Here is an 18,046-nt window from a genome sequence, read left to right on the forward strand (position 1 = left end):
TAAGTCAAAGGTAAAACAGAGATACCAACAATCCCTATGCACCCTAATTGAATGTCCTAATTGCGGACTAGAAATCAGGTTCACTGATTTCTAGGAAGTGGGCCTCTGATTATATCAGACTCTGTGGTCAGCAAATAATACCCCCACCCCCACTGAAGATGTCCACATCCTAATCCCTAAAACCTGTGAATGTGTTAACTTACATGGCAAAAGGAACTTTGCAGATGTGATTAAGTTAGGGATCTTGAGCATATGCTGCATTATCCAGGTAGGCCCAAATATAATCACAAAGGTCCTTTTTAGGGAGAGAGGGAGGCAGGAAAGTTAGAGAAGGAAACATGATGACAGAAGTAGAGGTCACAGTGATGTGATCATGAGACAAAGAATGCAGCTGGCCTTAGAAGCCGGAAAAGTCAAGGAACAGAGCCTTCCCTAGAGCTTGCAGAAGGAAGGGAGCTCTGTTGCCCCTTGGTCTTAGTTCTAAGACCCATTTTGGACATCTGACCTCCAGAAGTGTAAGAAAATAAATTTGTGATGTTTGAAGCCACACAGTTTGTGGTAATTTTTAATAGCAGCAATAGGAAAGTAACAGACCCCTAAAGCCGTGTTTCAATCCTGCATTATGAGATCACCCATGTGACTCTGAGATGTAATGGATCCCTAACAGAAAACAGGACTACCAGAGCAATTTAGTGAAGACTTCTCAGTTGTATTATATTTTTAAAAATTTAAAATGAACTTGTATATGTGGAAGGATTGATGATCTGTACTGACTCCAGATGGTCATGTTCTCCTGATGACAGATGGAAGTCCAGGAGAGGCGGGGCCATCTACAGGAAAGCAGGAGAGAAATGATTGATATAAGAAGCCAGCACAATCCAGGAACTCTTTATACAAGCAGAATTTTTACTTTTCTGATTCTTCAGTAGTATTTTTTGAATTATGGAAGGAGATGAACTTTCCTATTATTTTAATATGGAACCAGCTGTATTGTTTCTCTTTCCTTGCTGTGCTAGAAGAGTCTGGAGTTTAAGTTCTTCTTGTATTTGAGCAACAGTTAACGTTTTCAAATTCTTTTTGTTGATTAGACATTTGAGTCTGATGGATCACTAAGGTTTATTATAAAAAAGGTTGAAGTTCAAGGATTTTTCTTTTTTTTACATTAGTTGTAAGGAAGAGGACAAAATGCCTTGGCTAGAAGCCAGAACAAGAGAATTTGAAGCATCAACAAAATATGTTGAACATAAACAAGAGAGTAGGGTTTCACTCTAAGCAAGAAAGCGGTTCTCCCAGGAGGATGAACTAGAAAAAGGGAGAGGAAAGTACTATGTGTATATGAACAGGAAGATGTAGGAAATAGGGAAGGGGGAGGTAGTCATAGTTAAGTGGATTGGATCTTAAGCAAATTTGCCAATGATATTTTTACCCCAAGTGTATGCCAGCAATACATGGTTCTACTGCTAGTGACCTCATAGAAGCAGAGTCATCGCTGGAGAAAGCCATAGCTCTCATCCCGATGGGCATCTCCTGCCTCTGAGGCCTCAGTTAGCTGCACTTGCCTTCTGCATCTCCTGGGGATTTCCCTCCATCAGTTAGCATCTTGTTTCCTGACTTCCCTAAAGAAGCATTATGTATTAATATTAGTCTGTTATAATGTTGCTATACAGATACAGTGAAAAGAGGTTTAATTCACTGAAAGTTCTGCATGGCCAGGGGGTTTCAAAATGTACAATTATGGTGGAAGGCAAAGGAGAAGCAAGCTACCTCCTTCACAAGGCAGCAGGAGAGAGAGCAAGCAAGCAGGGGAAATGCCAGACACTTGTCAAACAACCAGATATTGTGAGAACTCCCTCACTATCACAAGAACAGCCTGGGGGAAACCATCCCCATGATTCAATCACCTCCCAACAGGTCCCTCTCTCCATATGTGGGGATTACAATTTGAGATGAGATTTGGGTGGGGACACAGAGCCAAACCATATCGTGATGCCTATCCATTTCTTTGAATTTTGTTTGGTTCCTGACTGACTTATTCTTACCTCACAATGCCCCAGGATATATGTGAGCCCCCCAAAAATGGGATTAAAGTCTGAGAGACTTAGTAGCGTGGCCTAACAAAGAATCCTTGGGGCTAACTGGACCCAAACTGATTTGATACCTTCCCAGCATCTCTTCATCTTTTACATGAGCTTGGACAATGGTTAATGGCTCCTTTTAGAGAATAATTTAAAAACGTGTCAATATAAGGGCCACCTAGAAAATAAAGAAGGAATATAAAGGTCAAAGGTCTTGTTATATATCAACATGGTCTTTGAGAATTGCTTATACTCAATTTTGATGACCCCAGCTCTTTATGGCTGCTGCTTCTATGTTTTGGAAAAGTGCAAGCCTGGGCAACTCACTGATACTCTCAGCAGCATAGATCCAACTAAACTCCTAGTTTAGTCGTGGTAGTACCCTGTGGTGGTACCATTATGGTGGTGCAGCCCTTAGTACTGTCCTGGTTTGGGTTTCTTGGACATTTGGAGAAATAAAACAGATGGGAGAATTATGATTTTGAACAAATAACTTACCATGTTGCAAATTTCTTTATCAATGAAAGTTCAGTAATTTTCTACATTGTTTAACTAAAAGTTGTGGGTTTTTAAATGTAGGTGTTTAAGCTAGCACTTGAGTGAATTTTAAAAAATGGACTAAATACTGTGGAGGGAGAAGTGCAAAAGGATCGGATAACACACTGCAGTGGAGCCTCCAGGGTGTCTGCCCAGCAACCTTCTGATCCATAGATGTGGGCCTGGGTAACCTGTGTCACCTCCTGGCCTTCCTCCTTGCCAGAGTGGTGGTGGGGTTAGGGACTAAGAAACTACACATCATTCTCTGCATGTGGCCAAACTTACAACATGGGAGTAGTGAAACGTCTGTGAGAACTAGTGTATTAGTCCATTTTCATGCTGCTAATAAAGATACCCAAGATTGGCTAAGTTATAAAGAAAAAGAGGTTTAATGGACTCACAGTTTCACATGGCTGGGGAGGCCTCACAATCATGGTGGAAGCCAAGGAAGAGCAAGCAATGTCTTACATGGATGGCAGCAGGCAAACAGAGCTTGCACAGAGAAACTCCCCCTTATAAAAACCATCAGATCTTGTGAGATGTATTCACTATCACGAGAACATCATGGGAAACACCTGCCCCCATGATTCAATTATCTCCCATGAGATCCCTTCCAGAACAGTGGGAATTCAAGATGATATGTGAGTGGAGACACAGCCAAATCATATCAATCTCTCCCTTGCCCCCCCCCCAATCTCATGTCCTTACATGTCAAAAACAATCATGCCTTCCCAACAGTCTCCCAAAGTCTTAACTCATTTCAGCACTCTCTCTTTTAAATGTCTATAGTCCAAAGTCTCATCAGAGACAAAGCAAGTTCCTTCTGCCTATGAGCCTATAAAACTAACAGCAAGTTAGTTACTTCCTAGATACAATGGAGGTACAGGCATTGGGTAAATATAGCAATTCCAAATAGGAGAAATTGGGCAAAACGAAGGGGCTACATGCCCCATGCAAGTCCAAAATCCAGCAGGCCAGTTAAATCGTAAAGCTCCAAAATGATCTGCTTTGACTCCTTATCTCACATCCCGGTTATGCTGATGCAAGAAGTGGGTTCCCATGGTCTTGGGCAGCTCTGCCAGTGTGGCTGCTTTCATGGGCTGGCGATGGAGTGTCTGTGAGTTTTCCAGGTGCACGGTGCAAGCTGTCAGTAGATCTTCCATTCTGGGGTCTGGAGGATGGAGACCCTTTTCTCACAGCTCCACTAGACAGCACCCTAATGGGAACTCTGTGTGGGGGCTTCCACCCAACATTTGCCTTCCATACTACCCCAGCAGAGGTTCTCCGTGAGGTCTGCCCCTGAAGCAAAGCTTGTTCCTAGACATCCAGGCATTTCCATACATCCTCAATTTTCACGGTAGAGGTTCCCAAAACCCAGTTCTTGACTCTGTGCACTCACAGGCTCAACACCACATGAAAGCTGCCAAGGCTTGGGGCTTGCATCCTCTGAATCAAGAGCCTGAGCTCTACTTTGGCCCCTTCCAGTCATGGCTGAAGCGGCTGGGATACAGAGCACTAAGTCCTTAGACTGCACACAGCAGAGGGACACTGGGCCCAGCCAGTGAAACCATTTTTCCCTCCTAGGCCTCCAGGCCTGTGATGGGAAGGGCTACCTTGAAGACTTCTGACATGCACTAGAGACATTTTCCCCATTGTCTTGGTGATGATTCACATTCAGCTCCTCATTACTTATGTAAACTTCTGCAGCCAGCTTAAATTTCTCCTCAGAAAATGGGATTTTCTTTTCTATCACATTGTCAGGCTCCAAATTTCTGAACTTTTATACTCTGCTTTCTTTATAAAACTGAATGCCTTTAACAGCACCCAAGTCACCTCTTGAATGCTTTGCTGCTTAGAAATTTCTTCCACCAGATACCCTAAATCATCTCTCTCAAGTTCAAAGTTCCACAAATCTCTAGGGCAGGGGCAAATTATTGCCAGCCACTTTGCTAAAATATAACAAGAGTCACCTTTGTTCCAGTTCCCAACAAGTTCCTCATCTCCATTTGAGACCACCTCAGCCTGGACTTTATTGTCCATATTGCTATCAGCATTTTGGGCAAAGCCATTCAACAAGTCTCTAGGGAGTTCCAAACTTTCCCACATTGATCTGGCTTCTTTTGAGCCCTCTAAACTGTTCCAACCTCTGCCTGTTACTCAGTTCCAAAGTTGTTTCCATGTTTTTACATATCTTTTCAGCAGCGTCCCACTCTATTGGTTCCAATTTACTATATTAGGCTGTATTCCTGCTGCTGATAAAGACATACCTGAGACTGGGAAGAAAAAGACGTGATATGGTTTGGCTGTGTTCCCACCCAAATCTCATCTTGAATTCCCACATTATAGGAGGAACTCAGTAGGAGGTAATTGAATCAAGGGGGCAGGTGCTGTTCTTGTGATAGAGAATAAGTCTCATAATATCTGTGCTGTTCTTGTGATAGCAAATAGGTCTCATAATATCTGACGGTATTATAAGGAGGAATTTCCTGCACAAGCTCTCTCTTTTTGCCTACTGCCATCCACGTAAGAGTTGACTTGCTTCTCCTTGGCTTTCACCATGATTGTGAGGCCTTCCCAGGCATGTGGAACTGTAAGTCCCATTAAACTTCTTTTTTCTGTAAATTATCCAGTCTCAGGTATATGTCTTTTATCACCAGCGTGAAAATAGACTAATACAAGAGGTTTAATAAATTCATAGTTCCACATGGTTGGGGAGGCCTCATAATCATAGTGGAAGGCAAAAGCTACTACTTACATGGCAGTGGCAAGAGAGAATGAGAGCCAATAAGTCTCACAAGATCTACTGGAGAAGACCAGCTCTGCCCGATATGAGGGCTTTCCCTCTGCCTGGCACAGTGCTTGGCATAGAATAGGTCTTCAGTGAATATCTGTCAAATGGCTTGGATTCCTAAACAGATGGATAGGTGAGTGAACACCAACATGCAGAAAATATCAGAGGAAAGGCATAAAGTCCTGCCCACATTCCAGTCCCTGATTCCAGTTGCTTCCCACCTTTCAGCTCCAGTGCCAACTTGAAGACTTACATATAACTCAGGCCAACCTAAGCTGGTTTCTGCGACTTGCAAATTATAGAGCAATCAATGATAATAATGGTCTCTAGTTTGGGGGAACTTGGAGTATACTTTTAGATAATTTGAAAAAAAATTATGTATTGTATAACTGATGCCTTCTATTTATATATGTGTATATTTATACATGAATGTGTGTGTAGGTAAATGTATATATTCATATGGTATTATTTTGGGGTGTGTATATATATATAAATACATATATAAAAATTAATTGGGCAATTTAATCAATGTGCTAAGTTCCCTTTTAATCTCTAAAATAAAAGGTTTAGATTCAATGATCTAAAATTTTAAAAGTATATGCTTCCCAGGAATTATGTAATTGCTTTGTTAGAAAGTCACCAGAAGGTATACTGTTGCTAGAAAAGAATGCCCAGGGAAGGCACTTTGGGAATTCACTTACGTTCTATGTTTTGCCATTGCTGGAAATAGTTTGGCAGCTCCTTCAGGAAGTATATTCGGAGGTATTCACATATTCTCCACGGAGACAGACGTCCAGTCTAATGATTGTGATGACTGAGGGTGCTGGTAATGACAGTTCAGGTAGAAAAGCAAAATTTAGTTATGAAACAGCAGTAAGAGTTTTCCCTACGAACTGGCCATGGAGGTAGACCCACAAGGAGTATCATATCATTGTCACTATGGATAGAACATTGGTGAGGATGACATACCAAACCTTTCTGAAGCATCGGAAAGGTAGACAACCTGCAGTTGCAGTCCCCAAACTTGGCTGCCCTCTTTTTGGCTGGGACCTCAGTACTCTTCTCACATCAAGCATGGGCATGTACCCAGGTGCTCAATCAGCACTGAGTGGTCAGTTAAGCAAAACTGATTATAACAGTCATCAGTGTTTCAGTCAGGTACTTTATGTATATTTTCTCACTTCACACTGGCAACAATACTCTTTTTAGTTTCTTTGTAAAAATTAGAAAAGTGAGACCTAGATAGCTTATGGAACTTGCCCCAAGTCACACTGTTAAGTGGCAGAGGAGGTCAACCTCCTCTCTATTCTCAGCCATAATTAGAGGCAAATGAGAATAGCACAAAGCATTTTTCCTTATACTTGTTTTAACTTACAATAACCCTCCATAAAGCATTATCCATTGGAACCACAATATTCTTCTGAATAACATCATCTGCCTGGAAAATAATGTGGTAGGATTATAAATGTTTCAAAAAATGTACCTAAGTATTTTCACAATCTGGAAAATACATGTGGTACTCTGTATTCTCAGAGACATCTGAAAGGGCAGTGCATCTTCTCTGCACTGTTCGCCAGCTCTCTCAGCTGTTTGTGTGGGTTTCACTGGCATGCATCATTGCTCCCCTTTCTCCTATATGCCTAAGGTAGGGCACTTCTACCACCCACTGAAGTTTGGTTCTAAAAAGGTAACAGCTTTAAGGGAATAGCAGAGGGGTTAGTTATTTTTTCAAATGAGTGTGGAGAAAAAGCAACTGAGCAGGCTCTTCCCAGATGCCTGATTTCTAGTCAGCAGGCTGCTTGAATCCCCTGGTCGAACACATTTCAGTCATCCTGTGCCTAAGGAGAAAAACACCACTCCTGGCTTTCGTCGCTATGGTAACTGATGCTCAGCAGGCAGTTGCGGTTTCATTTAACGTAACTGGCTTTTAGAACTTGAGGGGCAACTATGCTTTCATAGAAGGGAAAAGGGAAGACGAGTGGTTTAATTAATGTGTCTCAATTTAACATGAAGATACAGGTCACTTCCACTGTTTGACCATATAGTGTCTAGCTCTGCTTTATATCTGTATCAGATCTAAAGCATAAAAGGAAGTAATATTTCTCTCATCATATGTGAAGTGTACAAAGTGGGCAGAGGAGGAGAAGCAGGGGTTGTGTTAGACCCTTTGCGAAAGGTTTTTCACTTTATAAAAATCATCTCGGCTTGAGAGTGTATAGAAGAATCGCTTTCTCTTCTCTCATCCACAAAGGAGGCCTGAGAGATGGGTTGCTAGGCAACCTCACACCGAAGACTGGGGCACTGTGGAATTAACATAGCTGACCTCCCCATCAGCTCTGCAGCTCTGCTATTCAAAATGATTTTATGAGGCTGTAGGACTCAAGAAAATAGATATAAAATGTAAATATAAAAATAAAGAATAGAGGATATAAATCTAACTTTTTCAAGCAAAGACCAGGATTCACTCAATAAGAAAAGGAAGCAGTTGGAAATGGCAGGTTGAGGGGAAAAAATAGTATTAGTTGCTATAAACCAGAAACTTGTATTTTGAATAATATAGGAAGAGAATTTTCCTATTTCTTTAGAAATGTTTATGGCTGACAGTTAACCTATCACAGTAAAAGTGTTGAAAATACTTAAGGTCAAACAGAAAAATCAGTTTATAATAATGTAGATCTGCAACATATTTTTAACAAAAGCTCAATTCTCAATCCTTACCATGTGATGGTTTGTTTAAGCTCCAGAGCCCCCTACTCTCCTTCCTGCCACTACATCATCAATATGGTTGGCGTGGGAAGGGATGGCATTTATTTTGCAAGTAGATGAATATTTGGAAGGAAATTGCAAAGCGGGTCCATGAGACAGAACACATACTCTTATCAGCAATAACTAATTTAGTTTTTGTTTTGTTTTGTTTTGTTTTTTTTTAAGACAAGTTTTGCTTTTGTTGCCCAGGCTGGAGTGCAGTGGCGCGATCTCGGCTCACTGCAACCTCCACCTCCTGGTTTCAAGCAATGATTCTCCTGCCTCAGCCTCCTGAGTAGCTGGGATTACAGGCACCCACCATGATGCCCAGCTAATTTTTGTAATTTTAGTAGAGATGAGTTTTGCCATGTTAGCCAGTCTGGTCTCAAACTCCTGACCTCAGGTGATCCACCTGCCTCGGCCTCCCAAAATGCTGGGATTACAGGTGTGAGCCATTGTGCCTGGCCTAGTTTGATTTTTAAAATACATCATACTATTGGGAAATGGTTCTGGTAACATTTTAAGAGAGATTGTTAAATTTATCAACAATAAATTAAAAATTGACCAAAGCTGGTGGCATTGTGGGAGGTGGGAGACTAAAAACAAACTCTGAACTCGTTTTTGTAGATTTTGTAGGCTTGCTTTTGTTATAAGTGTTTGGGTGAAGCAATTCTGAAACCATTTTAGGTAGATTATAAGGCTGAAGAAATGGACAAATAGGTTGAGGTTGTTAGGATCACACTCTGGAAAAGGGTTATACAAATAAGAACTAGAGGTCAGTGTGTGTGGGACTGTGTGTATGCACAGTATTCATGCAAACACCTGTGTGTCTACGAGTATATTTCTGTATATGCATATGTATGTATGCACGCATATGTTTTCCATCTGCTGAAAGGATCTAGAAGCAATTACACCCTATCAGCAATGAACAGACTTAGCACTCGGATCTTCATCTCTAACACCATTCTCAATCAAAGGAACCAGGGCTCCTCAGAGAAACGGCTGATTCCAAGATTGAGGCAGGCAAATCAGAAGTTGAGCCTGAGATACCTTGTTAGGACAGAAAGTAAGAAGGTGCTCAAAAAAAGAAAAATGAACAATGAGAGCATGTCACAAGGACACAGGAATAAGCCTGAAGAGGCTCCTGCTGGACAAATCTGAAACAATTTGAACACCAAAATAATTAAAGACATTAATGGATGATGAAATATTGAAAAAATAGAATTTCACAAGACTGTATGATGTTAAATATTTTTAACAACAACAAAAAGCTCAAATCTGAATCTTTGCCATGTGCTAGTTTGTTTAAGCTCCATAGTCCCCTATTCTCCTTCCATATTAAACAAATAATATAGAATAGAATAGAATAGAGTAGAATAGAATAGAATAATATAGAATAAAATTATTTTCTCCAGGAGGAAAAAAAAAAAAAAAGCTCAACTCTCAGTCCTCACTATGTGATGGTTTAAGCTCCAGAGTCCCCTACTGTACTTCTATATTAAATAATGGATAAAAATTAAAAGCAAAAACAATAATAAATAAGCAAAGGTGGGGCTCCTTACTGCTTACGGTAAAACACTGAGTACTGACTGCTGGGTACATGTGGAGCCTTTATTACCATCACAGTAAAGATGGGACTAGGTAAGACTCATGATCAAGCTAGTGGAAAGTTTTGAAGAGGAGCAGGATACTTGATTTACAAGTGTCTCCTCATAGATTGCTTATTAGTTGCAAGAAAAAAAAACTATGTATTGGAGACATTTGAAGGAGTAATCAAAATTAATTCACAAGTGAGGGCAGATAAGTATGTGTGTATCCATATGTGATACCCTGAGGACACATTATTTACATAGCATTATGGCCAGGGATGTTTAGCTCAAATTGAATCATGATGAAATATCAGACGAACCCTAAATGAAAAACATTCTACTACAAAAAAAGAGGGTGAGGGACATTTTCTTAAAAAAGTGTCTATATTGTAGAAGACAGAAAGGTTGTGGATATGCTCCAGATTAAGCAACAATAAAAAGACATGACAAGTAAACACAATATCTGATTCCAGAGTGGATCTTTGACTGGAGGAAAAAAAGGACTTTATTGGATCAATTGGTGGTACATGATATAGATTAAAGTATGGTATCCGTGTTAAATTTACTGAAGTTGATAACCACGGTTAGATTATATAGGAGTGTATCCATATTCTTAGGAAATATCACTGAAGTACTTAGGGATACAGGGATGTGTATGATGCTTGCGACTTTCAGAATCTTCAGAAAAAAAATCATATGTATATATGTGTGTATACATCTGTGTGACTGTAAATGTATATATAAAATTCATATACTCACATAGCACAAATGATAAAGCAGATGGTCTAAAATATTAGCAATATTGTAATGTTTACCTTAGTATATATGGTCTTTGCAATCTTATTCATGCAATTTTCTGTAAGTTTAATTTTTTTCCAAATAAAAAATTTAAAAAGTGTTTCCTTTTTGTAGAAACAAAATCATTTTTATTGAAACTTTAAGAGTGCACATTAGGCATTTTTAAAAATCTACGAAAATAACCACCCAGCACATACATTTTATAAGAGGCAGTAGATTTATGTGTTTAACACAAGTAAGTGACATCAGGATCTAGACACGTCGTTTGTCCCATTTCCTCACCTTGATTCTTCACATGGTATGTATTCAATCATTTTAACTTTGCACTTGCGATTTCTCAATGTCCTGCGCTTGCCCCCACCCAGAGTCCCCCTTAATCTAGCCTCTGCAATTTGTAACTTAAGTCAATGTGAAAAATTGGACAAAAAATTCTTCAGGAAACTATGTAAGGGAGGAGTTTTTATTTATTTACTAGAGCAACTTCATATATTAAACTTAAACTATATGAAAAGAGCATTTTTGTAACTGCTTACCATTTTAGTGCATTCTTTTTCCTCAAAGTTCTTAAGTGTGTTTTTCAAAGAAAGTTGAATCTGTAACTATGAAAAAGGACCTATTGCCCTGACCCAAAATAAGGAAGGACACTACTGAACACTTTGCAGCTCTGTCCTCTGTGTTGCAAGTGGTTTTTTAAAGTTCTTACATCACTTACCCATTAAAAATAAAACTAGGCTGCTTTTGGTGAAAATGGAAATAGTAATTACCTTCTTAAAATACCCCCTTAAAAAAAAAAAAACAAAAAAAAAAACAAACAGAGTTTCTTTTACATTGCCAAAAGAATTTGTTTGAAGGAAGATAAAAATAACATACATACTATTTGAAAGCAGCCTGGTTTAAGGATTGCCATCGAGTGTCATGTTATAACACTCAGAAGTAAGACATTTAGAACCTGCTCATTACTTTGCATCCTTCATTTATGGGATCAGATTGCTTTTATGGGCATTGTGCCAGATTCACTGATGTGCACTGTAAGGCAGATTGCAGAGTGAAACATTTTTCTAGAAAACATCTGGTTCTTAAGAAAAGTATTAGAAGGAGGGTAGCACATTTTTGCTCATAACTGGGACTTATCATGTTACAGTAACTCCCCTCTAATCTGGCAGGCAGACTTCCAACAACCACAACCAGGAACCTAGATATAAGTGAAAAATACCTTAAGAGTTCAAAGAAAACAGAGGTCCAAGATCCTATGCATATGAAGCAGTGGTACTGCCCTTAGCTCAAAGACTATTTTATTCATTATAAAACTACTGGAGCCAATTAGCATAAGGGCTCCTGAAGTCACCTTTATATCAGTGACTCTTTCTGCAGTTCATTTGTTCCTTCACTGCCCTTGCAAAAATTGTGCACCCCCTGGATGCCACCATTTTTCTACTCAGGTTTTCCCCTCCTCTCTTTCTCGTACCTTCAATATTTACTGGCTTTTTTTTTTTTTTTTTTCTCCATAGATGCCCAAGTAGCTCTTATCTTAAAAGACAGACTTCTCACACCCTTATGGACACATCACTCTTCACCCTCAGCCTTATTTCTAAAATCTTTTCTATCCCGACTCGAGTTCCTCGCCTTCCATTCGCAGGGCTTCCACTAGCCTATGAGAAAGTTGTATTCAAATTAGAAAAGGGAGTCCTCCTGCATGCAGATGCAGTTGTAGAGTGGTAAGACTTGAAGGATTTCTGCCTCCATCTCCTGCGCCCTTGGCTGGGTCACCCTCTGCAGTGCACACACCGCATGACCACACGTGGAGGCTCAGCAGGATTTCAGATATTTCCACTGGCTTCTAATTTATTATATTTGGTAGAATCATCATTAAAACTCTGTTACTGGAATAATGGACTAAAATTACAGAGTACTGGGTTTGCTCTCAATTCTTTATGTAATTGCAGGACTGTGCTCTTACACATCCCCTCTGGAACTCTTAAGTTCTAGTACCACTTCTGTTACCACTCCTACTACTACTTTCTCGCTGTCTTTTTTTCTATCTTCCACTTTCTGAATCTCTATCGCTGGCCATTGAAGTAATATAGATTACATTTTGCATTAACAATTAATAGTAAAGTGTGGTATTGAGAGTTGAAATGTCAGCTTTTGTTTAGCTTTTTCTCTTCGTCTGTGTTCAGAAAAATAACTTTAAACAGCAAAAAGCAAGTTTGAGAAGGCTGTTCTCTAAAAAACAACAAAAACCTTTTTTTTTAGTGTAGAATATATGTTAATTCCAGTTAACTTTTACAATGGTAAATAAATATTTCATCACTCAGATATAACTATGTTAACAATTGGGTTAGTTTCATCTAGTTTTGTATATTCTTATATGCATCTATATTTTTGGCAAATGGATATATTATTATTTGAATAGTTACATTTTCCTCTTTTTCACTTATTTTGTGAGCATTTTAGCAGTTAAAATCTTTCAAAAAAAATTTTTTTTTTGAGAAGGAGTCTCGCTGTTGCTCAGGCTGGAGTGCAGTGGCGCAGTCTCGGTTCACTGCAACCTCCACCTCCCAGGTTCAAGCAATTCTCCTGCCGCAGCCTCCCAAGTAGCTGGCATTACACGCACACACCACCATGCCCAGCTAATTTTTTGTATTTTAGTAGAGATGAGGTTTCACCGTGTCGCCCAGGCTGGTTGCAAACTCCTGACTCAGGCAAACCACCCGCCTCGGCCTCCCAAAGTGTTGAGATTACAGGCATGAGCCAAAAAAATTAAATACATAAATAAACCCTTGAAATAGTTTTCAATAACTACCTAGTACTATATTATTGGTCAAATCTTACATATTTGACAACCTCATGTTGGATGTTTTGATAACCAAAAGCAGCAAAAAATTCATTGTTACAATTTTTAAAACTGGAAACCTTTGAGAAAACTTCGGAATATTTCCTGTGATAAATTTCTCTACATGGGATCACTTGGTTAAACGACAGATTCTTATTTTGTGCTGCCAAATTCCCTTCAGGAAGGCTGTGCTACACTGCGACGAGCAGCGTCCGAATGTGGTGGTTTCCTTGCACCTTTGCCAACCTTGCATTTAAAAAAAATCTATCAGCATGAATGCTGTTATATGATCCTATTTTAAAGCTATTCACTTGTCATCTCCAGTCACAAACTAGGATTGCTCCTGTCAGATTCTTAATTGGTCTTTTGGTTTCCATAGTGATTCCATTATCTACTTCTACTCTAGTGCAAAGTTCAACCCGCTTCCTCGGCTGTCCATGCATAAAAGCCTTCCAGATTCCAGATTTGCTCTAGGTTCTTGACTTCTGGGGAAGAAAGCTATTTCCTCTTGGGACCCAGTTCACCATACTAGTTGAATTAAGGTCAAAAGTACATTAAATTTACAACTGCGTACTTACCATGAGGGGGGCAGGTGTCCAGATCTCAGATCCACAAAAAATTCTTTCATTTCTGCTGTGTCCCCCTGCTTCCATCCTGAGTGTAAGTCCCCAAACTTCCATTTAACATGTCATGGGCATTAGTTCCTTGAAATACTAGTTTAGAGGAGTCTGGAATCAAGACCGCCTAGTTTGAGCTCCAGCTGTCACAGATCTTGGGCTTGTCACATGAGGCAATCAAATCCTTAAAGAAGACAAACATCAGAGGTAGTAAGTGCTGCATAGAGTTTAAAAAGGATAATATGATACAGAATCACAGGATGGCTACTTGAGATTGTGGGCCTGGACATGAACATGGCCTCTTTGAGGAGGTGGTGATAAAGTGATAGCTGATGGAAAGAAGGAGCAAACCTGGAGAAGGAAGCTCAGAGTAGGAAGCGGGGGTGGAAGCTCAGAAGTAGGAAGGAGGGACAGGAGGAAGAGAATTCCACAGCGAGAAGAGCAGGGCAAGAGCAAGCTCAAGGTGGATAAAATGACATGCTGCATGTGGAGTCTAGCATAATATTTGATGGGGGGAGAGAGAGGAAAAGAGGGAAGTAGTTGAAGAAGAAAAATGGGGAGGGAAGGAGAGAGGGTATGAAAGAATGAGAATCTCAAATCCTGTAGGGCTGAGCTCTCTAAGGGACTTTACTCACCTTTTTCATCTTGCTTTGAACAGCATTTTCTCTTCTCAGTTGTAATTACTACTTGGCCCTGTTCTGCTTATAAGAGGAACTACTATTTATTAAGAGCCTAGTGAGTAAGATTCATTATAGGTTTTATATAAGTTCCCTTTAATCCTTACAACCTGAGGCAGGTTATTATCCTTATATGCTTGTTTATGGGTGAAAAAACTGAGGCTGAGAGTGTGTAACTTGGAGAAAGATAAAACATCTGGGTAATGGTAGAGCCAAAACTTAAATCCAGGCTGGTCTGATTTCAGATCCGTGCTCTTGACTGCTACACTACACTGCTCCTCAATTACACTGCTCTTTGATAGTTTCTCCATTTGTAACAGCTGTTCATTCCACTCAGTTCATCTTGTTCTTCATTACTTAGCTATCTCTGTGATACACCAGTCAGTTTCTTCTGCTAGCCAGAGGTAGACAAGATCACTTTTTCTTATAGAAACATTATCTCTTAGTTATAGAAGGCATCTTAACATAATAAATAAGGCAGAGGCTTTGAAGTTGACTGGGCCAGTATGGAATTCAGGTTCTGATACTTTTCTCTGTGACTCTGGGCAAATCATTTAGTCCAGGTCTTATCTTTCTTATCTGAAAAGTGGGAATATTATTTCTCTTAATAGCTGACTGAAAATTAAAAGACATAAAGTAAGGAAAGTCCCTAAAATAGCATCTAACAAATGGCAGGTGCAAAATAAATGGCTGCTTAAAAAACAAACAAAACCTTCCTCTCCTCTTACAGATAGGAAAACTGATTTGGAAATGTCTTGCTGAGAGAACAGATGCTCTATTTCTCTATCCAATTTCCATGATTCTAGCATCCCATGATGCAAGTTCATTGGAACTACTAAAGGCATTCTGTTATGCGATTTCTGCCCAAGTCAGCTCCGGCTGCAATAATATCACAAACTGGTGGGCTTATCAAGAAAACAAATCTATTTCTCACAGTTCTGGAGGCTGGAAGTCTGAGATCACGGTTCCAGCACCACCAGGTTCTCGTGAGGACCCTCTTTTGGTTGCAAATAGTTGACTTCTTACTGTGTCCTCACATGGTAGAAAGATAGCTAGAGTACTCTCTGGGGTCCCCTTTGTAAGGGCACTAATCCCACTCACACGGGCTTCAGCCTTATGACATAATTATTTCCTAAAGCTTCACCTCCCAATACTGTCACACTAAAGATTAGGATGTCAACATATGAAGTTTGGGGGGACACAAACATTCAGTCCATAGCATTGTCCTTAAAAATGTCCACTCAGAGGCCGGGCGCGGTGGCTCACGCCTGTAATCCCAGCACTTTGGGAGGCCAAGGTGGGCGGATCACAAGGTCAGGAGATCGAGACCATCCTGGCTAACGCGGTGAAACCCCGTGTCTACTAAAAATACAAAAATTAGCCAGGCGTGGTGGCGGGCGCCTGTAATCCCAGCTACTCGGAAGGCAGATGCAGGAGAATGGTGTGAACCCAGGAGGTGGAGATTGCAGTGAGTGCCACTCACTGCACTCCAGCCTGGGGGACAGTGCAGTGAAATCGCGCCACCGAACTCCAGCCTGGGGACAGAGCAAGACTCCGTCTCAAAAAAAACAAAAAAAAGTCCACTCAGGCCGAAAGATATTTCTCCACCTGAATTAAAGAAAAAGAGGTAATGTTTCATGATTCCAGATTTGTAAAACAGGGATAATAATTCTGGCATTATAGGTTTGTGAAGATCAAATGTAAGAAATATAAAAGCATTTCAACATATATGAAGTGCCTTATAAATGCTCTTATTATTAAACATTTCTATGAAATGCCATAAATAAAAGCTAGGTGACAAGGCACCCAGATCACTTGAGGCCAGAAGTTCGAGACCAGCCTGGCCAACACGGTGAAACCCCATCTCTACTAAAAATACAAAAATTTGTCAGGCGTGCGCCTGTAGTCCCAGCTACTCAGGAAGCTGAGGCAGGAGAATTGCTTGAATCCAGGAGGTAGAGGTTGCAGTGGGGAAGATCACACCACTGCACTCCAGCCTGGGTGACAGTGAGACTCTTTCTCAAAAAAAAGAAAACAAAAAACAAAAAACAAAACACACACACACACACAACTGTTTTGCTAAGTGAAAAGAGGAATATTTGGAATTTTATAACATAATTGAAATGAAAAGGATTTTGAAAAATGGGAGAAATGATTAGAAACAAGAGAATGTCGTTCAAAACAAACGCAGGACATTTAATAAAAAGCAGTAAATGACTTACAAATACTGTTTATTGTAAATGCAAATAAAATTGAGGACTGTGTTTACTACAATTTTAAGGAAAATTGAAAAAGATGTAGATGAGAAATTAAAAATAATGCTAAGGATTAAGTCTAGATTAGGTTAAATTTAGTGTAAGAGTGAAAGCTTCTATGCCAGGGTGCTATTAGACAGAGCTGGGGAAACTGTTGCCTTCACATGGTGTGCTTTGTGACTCCCTGCTGACCAAAAGTATTTGGTCAGCCTTTACCATCAAATGTTACAGTGTCTGAAATTACACCTGCAGACCAAGTTTTCTAGGCTAGGGTTAAATATCCCTAATAAGGGACCTATTTAAATTGAGATTTCAGGTCCTGGTTATTTCTTAAGACCACAGCAGCCTTGAAAGCAGGAAGAATGAGCTGAAGAAAGGAAAGGGAAACACACACTCTTTATCCTCTTCCAAAAAAGATTTTTTAATGAAACTTACATTTTCTGCAATATAGCACCACACATTAACATTACAGAATGCAGGGGGAGCTTACCTTGATTTTGCAAAACTTACCACGTCTTTTGAGTTCCAAGAGGAATATAAACCATACATTTATAAAACCTTTATTAAAATATATATTTAAAATATATATAGTGTCTTTTTCATGAGTTATTTGCAGGCAGATTTATTCCAATCTTTGAAACAACACAGAATACAACAAAAACAGGCTGGGAGCATGGGCTTGCGCCTGTAATCCCAGCACTCTGGGAGGCCAAGGCAGGCAGATCACGAGGTCAGGAGATCAAAACCATCCCGGTTAACATGGTGAAATCCCGTCTCTACTAAAAATACAAAAAATTAGCTGGGCGTGATGGCACATGCCTTTAGTCCCAGCTACTCGCGAGGCTGAGGCAGGAGAATTGCGTGAACCCAGGAGGTGGAGGTTGCAGTGAGCCAACATCGTGCCACTGCACTCCAGCCTGGGTGGCTGATCAAGACTCCGTCTTAAAAAAAGAAAAAAAAAAAAAAAAGAATATAACAAAACCACTTTAAAAGAGAACAACGTATTTTAAATATATTTCCTGAAATAATATTCCTTAGAAAAGATACAGGGTATTTAATTACCTAGATTTTAACAAAATATTCTTTATAGAAATAATTATAGTCTTTACCACAGAGTCACCACATCTGG

The 18,046-nt window shown here is 39.8% G+C and overlaps 1 long non-coding RNA gene across 1 annotated transcript; it reads right to left on the minus strand.

Moving 5' to 3' along the window:
• Window positions 1–688: 688 nt before the first annotated feature.
• LOC103217227 (uncharacterized) lies at window positions 689–15,113 on the minus strand. The gene is made up of 4 exons (XR_012094207.1): window positions 13,947–15,113; window positions 6,105–6,226; window positions 5,368–5,520; window positions 689–830 (listed from the first exon to the last, which is right to left on the minus strand). It is a non-coding gene; the product is annotated as an uncharacterized lncRNA (long non-coding RNA).
• Window positions 15,114–18,046: the final 2,933 nt, after the last annotated feature.

This window comes from Chlorocebus sabaeus, chromosome 10 (genome assembly GCF_047675955.1).
Source record: "Chlorocebus sabaeus isolate Y175 chromosome 10, mChlSab1.0.hap1, whole genome shotgun sequence".
NCBI lineage: Eukaryota > Metazoa > Chordata > Mammalia > Primates > Cercopithecidae > Chlorocebus > Chlorocebus sabaeus.